The sequence below is a fragment of the Bos grunniens genome, chromosome 22, assembly GCF_055505025.1.
Source record: "Bos grunniens cultivar Pamir isolate PY7600 chromosome 22, Bosgru_T2T1.0, whole genome shotgun sequence".
NCBI lineage: Eukaryota > Metazoa > Chordata > Mammalia > Artiodactyla > Bovidae > Bos > Bos grunniens.
Genome location: NC_141186.1, coordinates 18,000,720 through 18,016,049, shown reverse-complemented (window position 1 = coordinate 18,016,049; position 15,330 = coordinate 18,000,720). Strand labels below are relative to the sequence as shown.

General features: G+C 41.4%; 1 long non-coding RNA gene across 1 annotated transcript in view; it reads right to left on the bottom strand.

Annotated features, from left to right (window-relative positions):
* Positions 1 to 205: 205 nt before the first annotated feature.
* LOC147348179 (uncharacterized) overlaps positions 206 to 15,330 on the bottom strand; it is a 32,471-nt gene continuing 17,346 nt past the window's right edge. The window contains exon 2 of the long non-coding RNA XR_015151096.1: positions 206 to 2,970. This is a non-coding gene — a long non-coding RNA (uncharacterized LOC147348179). The remainder of the gene's footprint in view (positions 2,971 to 15,330) is intronic.

Below are 15,330 nucleotides of genomic sequence, written 5' to 3'. Positions count from 1 at the left end.
GGGATTTTCCAGGCAAGAGTGCTGGAGTGGATTGCCATTTCCTTCTCCAGGGGATCTTCCCGACCCAGGAATCGAACCCCATTCTCCCGCATTGCGGGCAGACGCTTTACCTCTGAGCCACCAGGGAAGCCTAATCTAGCTTAACGGCTTATCAACTCTATTGATCTTTTTAAGTAACTAACTTTTGATTCTGTTAATCATTCTCTATTGATTTTCTATCACCCACTTCATTAATTCCTAATCTTCATTATTTCCTTCATTCTGTTTTAGTTTGCTCCTCTTTTTCCAGAATCTTAAGGCAGAAGATCATGTTATTGATTTGAGATCTTTCTTCCTTTTTAATATAGGCATTTATAGTTGTAGTTTCCCTCTAAGTACTGCTTTAGCTGCATCCCATAAGTTTTGGTATGCTGCATTTTCACTTTCATTCTTTTCATAGTATATTCTGTCTTTGTGATTTCTTCTTTGACCCAATGCTTATTTGAAACTGTTATTTCCCATGTATTTGTGTATCTCCCCAAATTCCTTGTTTTTGATTTCTAATCTCATTCCGTTGTGACCAAAGAACACATTTTATATTATTTCCATAGTTTTTAATTTATTAAGACTTGGTTTATGGCACAGAACGTGGTCTATTCTGGAATAGGTTCCATATGCACTTGAGAGGAATATGTGTTTGGCTGTGGTTGGGTAGGCTGTCTGATAACGTAAGGTCTAGTTTGTTTATACCACTGTTCAAGCCTTCCATTTCCTTGTTGCTCTTCTGCCTAGAGCTCTTCTACTCTTCTTTCCATTTATTATTGAAACCAGGATATTGAAGTCTTCAACTATTATTGTTGTATTGAGTATTTCTCCCTTAATTCTGTCAGTTTTTGCTTCATGTATTTTGGGGCTCTGTTATCAGAGGGATGTTTGTTTATCTCTATTTTATGTAGATATTTTCCTGATGGATTTACTCTTTCGTCATTATAGAATGCCCTAATTTATCTCAAGTAACTTTTTTATTTTAAAATCTGCCTGACGCTAGCATAGGCACTCCAGCTTTGCTACGGCTGCTGTCTGCATGATATACTTTTCACACCATTTTACTTTCAAGTTATTTTGTCTTTGAATCTAAAGTGTATCCTATAAACAGCATATAGTTGGTTTTAAATATCAGTGTATATGTCAACACTGATATTTAAATAACAGTGCTTTTTAAATATCAGTTTAAATACCACTGCTTTTTAGATATCAGTGTATATGTCAACACTGTGGAAAAAACATATAAAGCCTTCATATTATTATAAATATAATCCTGACCTCACAGACCCCCTGAAAGAGGTCCATAGCCCATTCTTTGAGAATCACTGCAACAGTAAGCATTTATTTAACCTATGCATCAGTGAATTACCTGGGTATAGAAAAAACTGGAAAAAGCTGACTTGCTGGGTAACAGGATTCTGGATACATTTTTTCCCTTATAAATGTTGGTGTTGCCATTATGAATGCATAGTAAGTAATTCTAAAGGTAAGAAGCACACATCTCTTCATAATCGACTTTCAGGAAGTTTCGTTTGATTCATATACTGCTCCAACCAAATTCCTGTTAATAATTCCAGCTTCAGCTTATCCTATTACAATGCACTAGCCTTGGTGGCCTCTAAGTCAGCTTCCTCCTTGGGTTTCACGCCAGCCAGTCTCTTCCTTTCTTGCTGGAGCAGACTGGGAACATCCCTCCTTTGGACAAAAATACATGCCTCTGGCTCACACTCTTGGGGCCTCTCCATGGCAGATATTTCCTCTTGACATTTGCTGGTGAGGGAATTGGGCTGCTGTCAGCACTTTTGAGCTAAATCAGTGTCTTGCTCTGGCCCGGCCTCTGATACCACACGAGAAGTTCAGGCTGGGTGAGACCAACCCAGAAACTGTTCTCATCCAGCCGAGAATTGAACAGATGCCCTAAGACACGTCCCCAAGTAATGATGACAACAAGGCAGAATATGATAAAGGCCATCAGAGGAGTACTAACAAACCAGTATTAGTAGGTCACTTAGTAATTAATTATTAACTAATTGACAACAGATTAATGGAGGAAGAAATTATATAAGCAGAGGGCTCTGGAAAGCCTTTTCTCCCTTTCAGGGAGAAAGGGATCATTGAGGAAGATGAAAAAAAAAAAAAAAAGTGAAGAAAAGAGAAGTAGGAGGAGAAGAGACAGGGGAGGAGGAGAAACTTGCAGACAAGAGGCAGGAAAAGTGAGTCCATGGGTATAGAAGGGGGTGTGGTAAGCATATCACCACGATAGTAAAGCCTTATGTTTTTTTTCAAACAGTGGTCTTCTCCACAGTGGTCTCCTTTATCTCCTAATTGTGAGGCCACACACTTATTCTGCACTTAAACCAAGCTGCCATTGCCCAAACATTTGAGAAAATGGCATCTCCCTAGGAATATGCTGAATGGTGGAAAAAACAAAAAAAAAGAGCCAATGAATTGTTATCAGAATCCTGGGTTCAAGTCCTCTCAGTACTACTCAGGAGCTGGGAGATTCAGGGCAATTGCTGATCCTGAATTGCAGAGTTGGACACGTGTAGAAGTGGGTGATGAGACACGGCCCAGAGCTGCTTTGAGGACTGCATGAGAAAATTAAGACAGTTAAGTTCAGTTGCTCAGTCGTGTCTGACTCTTTGCGACCCTGTGGACTGCAGCATGCCAGGCCTCCCTGTCCATCACCAACTCCTGGAGCTTGCTCAAACTCATGTCCATTGAGTTGGTGATGCCATCCAACCATCTCATCCTCTGTCATCCCCTTCTCCTCTTGCCTTCAATATTTCCCAGCACCAGGGTCTCTTCCAATGAGTCAGTTCCAATGAAGACAGAGAGCTGTGCAAGTCTGACTGGACAGGGTTTGGTCTTTGAGGCAACAAAGAGCCACTCAGGACCCGGAGCCTGGCACCGGCAAGCACTCAAACCAAGGTAAAGTGGAGGTGGCTGAAAAATAAATAAGATACAATGAGTTCATTTCTTTGAGAAGCACGGTATCATGAGTTGGAAAGAAGGTTCCTACATTTTTTTGAGCAAAATGAAGCATCACTGAACAAACACAGAGTCTCCAAAGTAACTTTTTTTTTTTTAAGATGAGAAATCTTATTTTACATTTTTAAAAGAACCATAATACCATTTTCTATCTACAAACTAAATACAATTCCTTAATATCACCAAATATCCAGAAAGGGTTCTAATTTTCAGTTATCCTCAAATATAGTTGTAAATCATGATTCAAAAGAAATCTACATATCGGAATTGATTTTTTCTTCTTTTGGTCTCTTAAGCCATAGGTTTCTCCCCACAATTTCAATTTATTTGAATTGATATCCTTTCTTTTCCTTTCCTTTTTCTTCTGAATTGATATCTTTTCTTAAAGATTTTTCTCACAGCCTGGATTTGCTCAGTGTGATGTCCTTCTGTCTTGCAAGTTTCCTGTTTTAAGTGAACAGCTGGGTTTAGAACAATGCTCAGCAAACTGTAACCTGTGGGCCAAATACAGCATGGGGTCTGTTTTTGTAAATAAAGTTTAACTGGAAACAGCCATATTCATTTGCTCACGTGCTGTGTGTTTCTATGCTTCATTAGCAGACTCCTGTAATTATGACTGAGATTATCCATAAAGCCCAAAGTATTGCTCTTTTGCCTTGGCCCTTTACAGAAAAGGTTTGTTGACTCCAGTTTTGGGTGCTTGATGGGATTAACTCTTTTATTTTGCAAGACAGTGTCACAAGCAGTGTTTGCAGAAGCACATAATGAGCTACTGTCTCTTTCTGTCTGACTGCTACGGCATAGATCCTTTAAATCATTAGTGGCTGCCAAACAGCCCCTAGATTGATTAGAATGCTTGGCCAGAATGCCATTGTACCTGGAGAAAGCTCCCTCACCTGCTCTGTGGTTAGCCAGAGCTAAAGTGGAAAAGAGAATAAAAATCTTGATTCTTCCCTTTTATTCACTAGCTTCCAAAACAGGGAGCGGGCTCCCTGACATATTCACATGGTGATCAATTACAGTTATTGTTTCAGTTTCATTATGACTTTTGATATTTCACTTATTTGGTAACTTTTCACCCACTGTGGTTGCTGTGCTTGCTGATGATGGTCATCTCCAGCTAGGGGGAGTCTCTTCAAACTGGCCTGAGTCTTTTGGAAATAAACCCAGTCATCTCTGTTGGCTTCCCTGCTACCTAGAATGAACAACTTATATACACCTGGTCATATTTAACTTGTGGGGAGGTCCTGGTTTTGTGTTTAAGTCTGATGACTTTACGGTCACACTATATCCTGGAACCCTGGGTGTTGTCAATCTCATCTAACTTGCTCCCTCTCAGGGTGGACTAAAGTACACACTTGGTTTTAAGTTCCATACATCAAATGTGGGTAAGCAAATTAGAAGAAAACCTCTTTTTTCTTCACAATCTCCCACACTGATCTCACTGTCTCTCTCTCTCCCAAAGGGAAACCTCCAAAGCTCCCAAGTGAAATAGTAGTCATAGTGGGACCTCCACCTGTGCTCTGCCCCTCAAAGGTGAGCACAGAGCATCCTGAGCTGGACCTACTTGCCTGCTCATGTTCCAGACAAACCTGGGGCCATTTCCTTTCTGCTCCCTGCTAGCTCTCCACCTCAAGGGATCACAACCGGAGCCTCGGTGACCCATGAGGTGCTAGAACTTAAAGGCACATACCTTTGGCTTCCTTCTATTGAGGGGGAGGAGGGAAGGAAAGGGAGCAAGAAGGCGGGCCTGTCACACACAGCTCTCCAATGTCTGCAGCAGGATTTGACACTTGGATTCTCTTCCAATCTGTGCAGTCACTTTGTAAGGAAAGGGTCTTTATGACTTTATGACTCATCTGGTTTTACAGATGAGGAGAGTAAAGGCCTGAGAACATATATGACTTGCCCAAAGTCACACAATTAATAAATGGCAGAGCCAGAACCTAAATTTAAGTTTTCTGCCTTTAAATCCAATGCTCTTGGCATGCCTCACCCCAGCCACCACTGCCATCTTCACAACAAGACTGAAGTCAGCAAGTCAGCTCACCTCCACCCAGATAATTCATTCCAACCATGATGAGAAATGTTCAGAAAAGCAGAGTGTCTGTAAGCACGGAGAATAAGGTGAGCTACCCAGGCCTGTGGAAACAGGAGTCAAGTTCAAGAAAGGCTTCCATGGAGGGAGGAGATCTAAGCTGAGACCCAAAGAACAAAGTAGAGTTGACCAGATGAGGGGAGGAAAGTCCTCTTAGAGCTCAGCATGAAAAAGGCCCAGATTTCTGGAGAATTAGAGTTGCCCATGGGCTTCCTTGGTGCTCAGATGGTGAAGAATCCACCTGCAGTGAGGGAGACCTGGGTTCGATCCCCGGGCTGGGAAGATCCTCTGGAGGAGGGCATGGCAACCCACTCCACTGTTCTTGCCTGAAGAATCCTAATGAACAGAGGAACCTGGCAGGCTATGGTCCATAGGGTTGCAAAGAGTTGGACATGACTGAGCAACTAAGCACAGCACAGCACAAAGGTGCCCACAGAAGCTTCACCACCCCTCCCACAGGGAGGTGGAATAGTCTCCTCCCCTGGAATCTAGGTTGACCCTGTGACTTGTTTTGATCCACAAACATAGCAGAGATGATGCAGGGCCTGGAGAGATATGCAGGTTCTGCTCTGGCAAGCTTGCAACACTCCCCTTGGGACCCAGCTACCATACTGTGACAAGCCCAGGCCATGGTGGGGATCATGTGGTGAGGTGAACCCCTCTATGATGGTTAATTTTATGTGTCAACTTGACCAGGCCACAGAGTGCCCAGATTTTTGCTCACTTTTCTGGGTGTTCCTGTGATACTGTTTTTAGATGAGGCTAACATTTGAATCAGTAGGCTTAGAAAAGCAGACTGCCCTCCCTAAGGTGGGTGGGTCTCATCCAATCAGTTGAAGGCCTGAAGAGCACTAAAAGATTGACCTCCTCAGAGAAAGAGAGATTCTTTCCCACCTGACTGCCTTTGAGATGGTAAAGTGGTTTTTCTTCTGCCTTCAGACTCAAACAAAAACATCAGATCTTCCTGGGTCTCAAGCTTCCTGGCTTTTGGACTGAATCTACATCATCAGCTCCTCTGGGTCTCATGCCTTCAGACTCCAACCACAGTAACACCTGTGGCTTCCTGGGTCTCCTGACTTACCCTGCAGATCTCAGAACTTACCAGTCTCCATAATTACCTGAACCCATTCCTCATTATAAATATCTTTCTATATTTATAAATACACATCCTACTGGTTCTGTTTCTTTAGAGACTCTCTCTAACACAGCCTTTAATGGAAAAGCCTGAGCTGAGCTCCCAGCTGTCAGCCATGTGTGTGACCCATCTCAGTCATTCTAGCCCAGCGGCACCCTCAGGTGACTAGAGCCAACACCATATGGGGTGGATGCACCACCCAGCTGAGCCCAGTCAGCCCAGTGAGACAGCAAATGGGTGCTGCTGTCCTAAGTCCCTCAGTGTGGGGTGATTTGTGATGCAGCAACAGATAACGAAATCAGGGCAGAGTCCTGGTGTGCTGGCATAAAGAAGACCAGTGTAAGTGAGCAGAGAGCACACAGGGGTGGAGAGAGCAGCAGAAGAAAGGAGTGAAGAGGGAAGCAGTGCCAGATCATGCATGATCTTGTAGGCATGGAAGTTTCAGTTAAGAGTTTGATGTTTTATTCACCTTCATTTTCATCTGTCTTTTCCACCTCATCTTTTTGTCTTTAGCCCCAGGTTTACTTCCAAAGTGGTATTTGGAATTAAGCACCATGAGGGTCACCACTGCCAATACACAAGTATGAACTATCCTCCATCACTTCTGCAGGTATGAATTTTTCGCACTCAAGAGTCCAAGTAAGTCATGTGTATAAAACTGTAAATTCATTTCTCAAAAACTAAAAGGTTTTAAACTACCATTTCCATGGATGCAGAAAAACTGAAGCTTTCCAACTCAAAGAATTAAAATCATTTCTGACCTCAAACTCAGTCCCTTCCAGATAAATGCTAGTTAATTTGGGATCTTCCCTTTCCCTTCTCCCTGAAGGCTGTGCCAAGTTCCCAACTTCCAGCCTTAGAGGGAGGGGGTTGAGTCCTGGGCCCTTCTCTGTTTCTGTTAGGAATGCTCATCTCCTGAGTCTTAGAAACTGGACTCCACTGTCCTGGAAACATGACCATGTCCTTTTTGTCTAAACCCTAAGTTCCTTCAGTCCACCTGCCCACTTGCCCTCCCATGGCCCCCTTGGAGCCCTGGAAGTCTTGTCTTTCTACATACATTGTTCAAGTATGGAGGATTCCATGAAATGGCCTCTTGTCTGTCAGCTGAGCCACCTTCCTCAGCCACTCATGACCCCATCACTCACATACTGCTGGATGATGAAGCTTCTCTACAAGCCCTGCAAGCTTCTGAATCATGGCTGGTGAAGCCAGACAGGGGGTCTTTATGCTCTGCAGTATCCTCAAATCTGTCTGGAATTGTGGGTGAGGGGTGTCTTCAGGTTTTATGTCATCCTAGCCCCATCCTGGGGTTTGCTTTGCAAAATGGATACAAGGAACTTAAAATATCTAAATCCTGATCACATTCCCTCTGGTACTTCTTTTCTGGCCAGCTGATCAAAATCTCATTTCCCTTAAGAGACTCTGAAGATTTGTAGTATAATGCTATTTTGAAAGTCCTTCCAGTTCTTTGCACTTAAAAACCAAGCTTTTAGAATGCAATAATACATCTCTTCCTTGGAAATTTGATTCTTAACACTGAAACTCATGGTTTTCAAGACTATCTTTTCTGCTATAGATATTTAAGAATTTGACTCTACTTTCTCTGTTTCATAGGGAAGTGTATATTCAAAGCCCTTGTTGCTGCTTGAATGGTATTAGAAAGAATAGGCATTAAAGGAGTCCACTAAAATAAAGTTTAGCAACATCACCTGATTATAATTTTCTTTAGTATTTGATGCAAGCACCAGAAGGGACCTAGAGATTACATAATAGAGCCTATCTCACTGCTCCCATTTCTACCCACTAACTTAGAAGATGAATAAAAACCCAAGGTGGTCAAGTCTCAGTTTGTATCCTCCATCTCTCAATGTGCATTAAAAGATATCAGTACAAACTCTTCTCAGATCATTTCACCCCAGTGTCTTCTAATCTCTCTTTCTGTTCTGAACTCAGAATCCACTGATCCTCTTTGAAACCTTGTCTGGTTGTGACAATAACCTGTAACTTATGGATGCCCTGTGTGACAAACGTTTTCTTGGAGGAGTCCCAAAGTGCTCAACTGGGGGAAAAAAACACCTTTGAGGTTAAATCGAGGGTGGCAAGCACATTTAATACTGCGGACCAAATCTAATTGACTGCCTGGTACATTATTTTAGAAGTACTGAAAGAGCTCATCCAGTCTCTACAGGAAATAAAGACAGAAGATTGATTAGCAATTTCTGTGTGGGTGTGCTGGGAGATGGGGGTAGAGAGCAGACTGCCAGAATGCACGCCTGGTCCTTGCTGTTGCTGAGATAAAAGGAATAGTGTTCAGAGCAGATTTAGAAAAGGGAGAGATTAAAGGGGTCTTTGAGGGGTTAGGTGGTGGTTTAGTTGCCAAGTCGAGTCTGACTCTTGTGACCCCATGGACTGTAGCCCGCCAGGCTCCTCTGTCCATGAGATTTTCCGGGCAAGACTACTGGAGTGGGTTGCCATTTCCTTCTCCAGGGGATCTTCCTGATCCAGGAAATGACCTGTGTCTCCTGCATTGCAGGCAGATTCTTTCCCAACTGAGCTATAAGGGAGAGGCTAGGAGCTACTCAAAAGAGTTCTCATATATTGAAGAATAAAGTGAAGTTGATATAATTTCCACCAAAAAAAAAAAAAAAAATCCCTTAACTGCTCCTCCTCTATTCCTTGCAAAAGTGAACAGACTAGGTTCAGATGCAGAAACACACACAAACACACACACAAAATAGCAAACAATCCCATCCCCCAAAGAAAAAAACAGATAAGCTAAAATATCACAGTTTTAAAAAACTCATCAGAAAGCACAGACACAAATATAAATGAACTAAATCCAGAAAGTGATGTGCCCTTCATAGGACAGAAGAAATCCATAGCTGCTCCATACTTGGTGAGACTGTGAGAGAAAGAATAACCCTCCATAGAATGGGTAAAAGAAACTAGTTGAATTTCAAGGAAACTTTTAACAGCAGTATTTGGGCTGCCAGGATGGATTAGAAGGCTTCCAAGTGGTGCCAGTGGTAAAGAATCTGCCTGCCAAAGTCACACCCACAGAGAGGATCTGTACCCATTAACTATCGCTTACACTGTGAGTCTTCAATGTTTGGGGAGTAGTACACTGAAAGCAGTGGATGGGAACTGAGGAGAGCAGAGAGAAACCCATGCTGAGGTACATCAGGCTGAGACCTCTCTCCAAGTGCAAGATTCCCTCAGAAGATCAGGAATGGGCAGGAGAGCTGAACAAAATCCTATGGTATAGTGGAGAATATATCTGGTCTTTGTTCCTGATTCCTGGCACAGAGCTTCAAAAAGTCTTGGGATTTCCTGAGTGAAAGAACTTTTTGTTAGGCTAATGAAGTGACTCACAGTGGACCCCTATAGCGCTTCAGAATGGTAGCTGGTCACCCAAACAGCCAACCACATGTTTAGATAGTTGGAACTTTAGGTCAGCATGACCTCAGGGGTGGTGAGGGGGCTAGAGATTGAGTTCAACTACATGGCCAATGATTTAATCCCTGCTGAAGGGAAAGTATTGATTCCACCTTCAAATAACTTGAAGCCAATGGTGAACTGAATGAAAGAAAGGATACAACAATAGCCAAAATACTGCTCAATTTCAGACCCAACCAAGTCAGCCCCTGTTCTAGCAACCTGACAGGAACAGTATTTTTCTTTTTATGTTAATATAAAATGTTTAGCATGCAATCAAGATAGCAACTCATATGAAAAAGGTAAGAAATGTGATCCATGGTCCACGGAGGAAATGGTCAATAGAAGCAGACCTTAAGATAACCCAGATGTTGGAAAGATCAAGCAAGAACACTGAAATAACTATGACCAAGATGCTAAAAGACATAATGGAGGGTTTTCCTGGAGGTACAGTGGATAACAATCTCCTGCCAGTGCAGGGGATACAGGTTCAATCCCTGGTCCAGGAAGATTCCACACGCTACAGAGAAGCTAAGCCTGTGTGGCACATCTACTGACCCTGCCTTCTACAGCCCAGGAGCCACAACTATGGGGCTCACGTGCTGCGACTCCTGAAGCCTGTGGGCCTAAGCGCCTGTGCTCTGCAACGAGAAGCTACCCAATGAGAAGCACACACACCACAACTAGAGAGTAACCCTGCTCTCTGCAACTAGAAAAAGCCCACAAGCAGCAGCAAGGACCCAACACAACCAAAAAACAAATTATTATTTTTTAAGATATAATGAAAAAGATGGATAGTGTACGTGAATAAATGGAAAATTTAAGCAGAGACATGGAAATAAGAATCAAATGGATATGTTGAGATGAATAATACAAAATTAGAAATGAAGACTCTAGTACATGAATTTAACAAGATACTGGACACAGTACAGAAAATAATCAGTGAACCTAAAGACAGATCAGTATAAAGTACACACATTGAAACCAGAAGACAGAAGAGAGAAAAGGAGATCTCAGGAAAAATATAAGAATGTCTAACACATATAATTGGAATTCAGGAGGAGAAGAGAGATTACAATAGAATAGGGTAGAATAGAGTAGAAGAAATATGTGAAGAGAAAATAGCCTTAAACTTTCCAAACTAATTAAGGCATTAAAGGTTCTGATCACCAATTCCAATGTATGTAGAGGTTCCCATACACCATCAGGAAAGTCCAAGACTCCAACTTGGTTCCTATAATTCAACTCAGTTCTGACACTATGTCAATTCTGAGACTATATCCAGAGATAGTGTCAGATCCCACAGGTTAAGGGCTCAGTCTTACAAGACTGCCCTACCCACACACTTCAGACATAAATTACAAGTTTAAGTTGTCACCTGTAATTTTTTATTGACTAGCTATAATAAAAGGAGGGCTTTTTTTGTTATATTTACTTTATTATTGAGTTATAATACTTTAAAAAATATTCTGTATATAAGTCTCCTATCACATATGATTTGCAAATATATTCTGTGGGTTATCTTTTCTGGATAGAACCTTCCTTCTAATTAAAAAAAAAAAAAACCTTCCTTTTATTATAGCTAGTCAATAAAAAATTACAGCTTAAACTTGTAATTTATGTCTGAAATGGGTGGGTAGGGCAGTCTTGTAAGACTGAGCCCTTAACCTACGGGATCTGACAGTATCTCTGGATATAGTCTCTGCTGGATCATCGAAAAAGCAACAGAGTTACAGAAAAACATCTATTTCTGTTTTACTGACTACGCCAAAGCCTTTGACTGTGTGCATCACAATAAACTGTGGAAAATTCTGAGAGAGATGGGAATACCAGACCACCTGACCTGCCTCTTGAGAAACTGATATGCAGGTTAGAACTGGACATGGAACAACAGACTGGTTCCAAATAGGAAAAGGAGTACGTCAAGGCTGTATATTGTCACCCTGCTTATTTAACTTATATGCAGAGTACATCATGAGAAAGGCTGGGCTGGAAGAAGCACAAGCTGGAATCAAGACTGTCGGCAGAAATATCAATAACCTCAGATACGCAGATGACACCACCCTTATGGCAGAAAGTGAAGAGGAACTAAAAAGCCTCTTGATGAAAGTGAAAGAGGAGAGTGAAAAAGTTGGCTTAAATCTCAACATTCAGAAAACTAAGATCATGCCATCTGGTCCCATCACTTCATGGGAAATAGATGGGGAAACAGTGGAAACAGTGTCAGACTTTATTTTGGGGGGCTCCAAAATAACTGCAGATGGTGATTGCAGCCATGAAATTAAAAGACGCTTACTCCTTGGAAGGAAAGTTATGACCAACCTAGATAGCATATTCAAAAGCAGAGATATTACTTTGCTGACAAAGGTCCATCTAGTCAAAGCTATGGTTTTTCCAGTAGTCATGTATAGATGTGAGAGTTGGACTGTGAAGAAAGCTGAGCACCGAAGAATTGATGCTTTTGAACTGTGGTGTTGAAGAAGACTCTTGAGAGTCCCTTGGACCGCAAGGAGATCCAACCAGTCCATTCTAAAGGAGATCAGTCCCAGGTGTTCATTGGAAGGACTGATGCTGAAGCTGAAACTCCCAATACTTTGGCCACCTCATGCGAAGAGTTGACTCATTGGAAAAGACCGTGATGCTGGGAGAGATTGGGGGCAGGAGGAGAGGGGACGACAGAGGAGGAGATGGCTGGATGGCATCACCGACTCAATGGACATGAGTTTGAGTGAACTCTGGGAGTTGGTGATGGACAGGGAGGCCTGGCATGCTGCGATTCATGGGGTCGCAAAGAGTTGGACACAACTGAGCGACTGAACTGAACTCACACCCACTAGCATGACTATAGTCAAAAAGAGAGATAGTAACAGGACTGTTAATGTAGAGAAATCTAAAGCCTCACACACTGATAATTAGGCTGTAAAATGGCTTGGTCATTTTTGAAAATCGTCTGGTACTTCCTTCAGTTCAGTTCAGTTCAGTCACTCAGTCGTGTTCAACTCTTTGTGACCTCATGGACTGCTGCACGCCAGGCCTCTCTGGCCATCACCAACTCCCAGAGTTTGCCCAAACTCATGTCCACTGAGCCAGTGATGCCACCCAACCATCTCATCCTCTGTGGTCCCCTTCTCCTCCTTCTCCTTAAAAGACAAAACACAGACTTAATAGCACTCACTTATGAAGCATGTATACTACAACTTGAATGATACAGAAGACTAGCTATCATGGCCCATGCACAAGTTCAGTTCAGTCATGTCCAACTCTTTGCGACCCCATGGACTGCAAAGGTGTCAGGCTTCCCTGTTCATCACCAACTCCCAGAGCTTGCTCAAACTCATGTCCATTGAGTAGGTGATGCCATCCAACCATCTCATCCTCTGTTGTCCCCTTCTCCTCTTGCCCTTAATCTTTCCCAGCCTCAGGGTCTTTTCCAATGAGTCAGTTCTTTGCATCAGGTGGCCAAAGTACTGCACAAGGATGATACGCAAATTTGTGAAGTGGCCCATATATTTTAATATGTGAAATCTAAAAATAATACAAATAAACTTATTTACAAAACAGAAAACAGACTCACAGACATAGAATACAAACTTACCAAAGAGGAAGTTACCAAAGAGGAAGCAGGTTACCAAAGAGGTTACTACCAAAGAGGAAGCAGGTTGAGGGATAAATCAGGAGCTTGGGATTAACAGATACACACTACTATATATAAAACAGATAAACAACAAAGACCTACTGTATAGCACAGGGAACTATACTCGGTATCTTGTAATAATCTATAATGGAAAAGAATCTGAAAAAGCATATATATATATATATATATATATATATATCCAAATGACTTTGCTAAACACCTGAAAAAACACAATATTGTAAACCAACTATAGTGCAATAAATAAAAAAACACAGATGACTTAACATGTGACTCAGCAACTCCCACCCAAGGCAAGTGAAAACTTCCCCCACAAAAACATGCACATGAACGTTCACAGCAGCATTATTCATAATAGGCAAAAAGTGAAAACCCAAACGTTCATCAACTGACAAATGGATAAATGTCAACTGACAAATGGATAGATATTCAAAGGAATATTATTCAGCCATAAAAATGAGTGATGCCATATGTATGAAACTTTAAAAAACATACTAAGGAAAAAAAAATTAAAAAATTAAAAAAGAAAAAAACATACTAAGTTAAAGAAGCCAGTCACACACACAAAAAATATATTGCATCACTTCATTTATGTGAAATGTTCAGAACAGGCAAATTTATAGAGACAAAAAGTAGATTTGTAGTTGTCTGGGGCTGGGGGTGGACTAGGGGAATAGGGAGTGACTACTAATGGATGTAGAATTTCTTTCATGGGTGATGATAATGCTCTAAAATTGAATTGTGGCAACGGTTGCACAGTTCTGTGAATATAATAAGACTTTAGATTTTAAAAGGGTGAACTGAATAGTATGTGAACTATATATCAATAAAGTTTAAAACTTTAGAGAGTCTATTTTAAAATTACTAGATATATTCCTAAGTATTTTATTCTTTCCGTTGCAATGGTGAATGGAATTGTTTCCTTAATTTCTCTGTTTTCTCATTATTAGTGCATAGGAATGCAAGGGATTTCTGTGTGTTGATTTTATATCCTGCAACTTTACTATAGTCATTGATTAGTTCTAGTAATTTTCTGGTGGAGTCTTTAGGGTTTTCTATGTAGAGGATCATGTCATCTGCAAATAGTGAGAGTTTTACTTCTTCTTTTCCAATTTGGATTCCTTTTATTTCTTTTTCTGCTCTGACTGCTGTGGCCAAAAGGGAACCCTTTTACACTGTTGGTGGGAATGCAAACTAGTACAGCCACTATGGAGAACAGTGTGGAGATTCCTTTAAAAACTGGAAATAGAACTGCCTTATGATCCAGCAATCCCACTGCTGGGCATACACACCGAGGAAACCAGAAGGGAAAGAGACACGTGTACCCCAATGTTCATCGCAGCACTGTTTATAATAGCCAGGACATGGAAGCAACCTAGATGTCCATCAGCAGATGAATGGATAAGAAAGCTGTGGTACATATACACAATGGAGTATTACTCAGCCATTAAAAAGAATACATTTGAATCAATTCTAATGAGGTGGATGAAACTGGAGCCTATTATACAGAGTGAAGTAAGCCAGAAGGAAAAACACCAATACGGTATACTAACGCATATATATGGAATTTAGAAAGATGATAACAATAACCCTGTGTACGAGACAGCAAAAGTGACGCTGATGTATGGAACAGTCTTATGGACTCTGTGGGAGAGGGAGAGGGTGGGAAGATTTGGGAGAATGGCATTGAAACATGTAAAATAGCATGTATGAAATGAGATGCCAGTCCAGGTTCCATGCACGATACTGGATGCTTGGGGCTAGTGCACTGGGACGACCCAGAGGGATGGTATGGGGAGGGAGGAGGGAGGAGGGTTCAGGATGGGGAGCACATGTATACCTGTGATGGATTCATTTTGATATTTGGCAAAACTAATACAATTATGTAAAGTTTAAACATAAAATAAAATTAAAAAAAAAAACAAAAACAAAAAAAATAAAATTACTAGAACTAGGAGGTGAATTTAGCAAGGTTTCAGTTTAGAAGGTCAAAAT